We start from the raw sequence: 515 nt of genomic DNA on the forward strand, positions 1-515 counted from the left end.
ATATGAAGCTCCCAACATATATACAGCAGGATTTCCAGGTCTGGATTTAGTCAGAGAAAATGTACATAAACCTCAAGAGACAGGAAGCCCTAGGGAGTTTAGAGGTCTGGTGGGGTTGGGGATGGAGGGTAGGGACACCCTCGTGGAGACAGTGGTACAGGGAGGAGTTATGGGATATGGAATAGGAGGAGCATGGACAGGGAAGGGAATACAATCAGAAGTTTAAAACAAACAAACAAACAAACAAACAAACAAAGTTTTTTTAAAAAAACTAAAATAAATATCTTCCTGAATTTTATTTCTCATTTCAAGTAATATCTGTCATGTCCTCTACTATAAACTTATCATAAAATATTCTATTGAAATGGTTTCCAATTTCATTGATGTCATATTATAATCCATGTCAAATGGCATTTAACAGAATAAGATTTTATTTACTATGCTAAGATTATATTATAAAAGTCCAAACCCCCAATATTACCCATGAGCATCAGCAGCTGCTTGAAAAACAATGT

Source organism: Mus musculus, chromosome 3, assembly GCF_000001635.26.
Source record: "Mus musculus strain C57BL/6J chromosome 3, GRCm38.p6 C57BL/6J".
In the NCBI taxonomy this organism is placed as follows: Eukaryota; Metazoa; Chordata; class Mammalia; order Rodentia; family Muridae; genus Mus; species Mus musculus.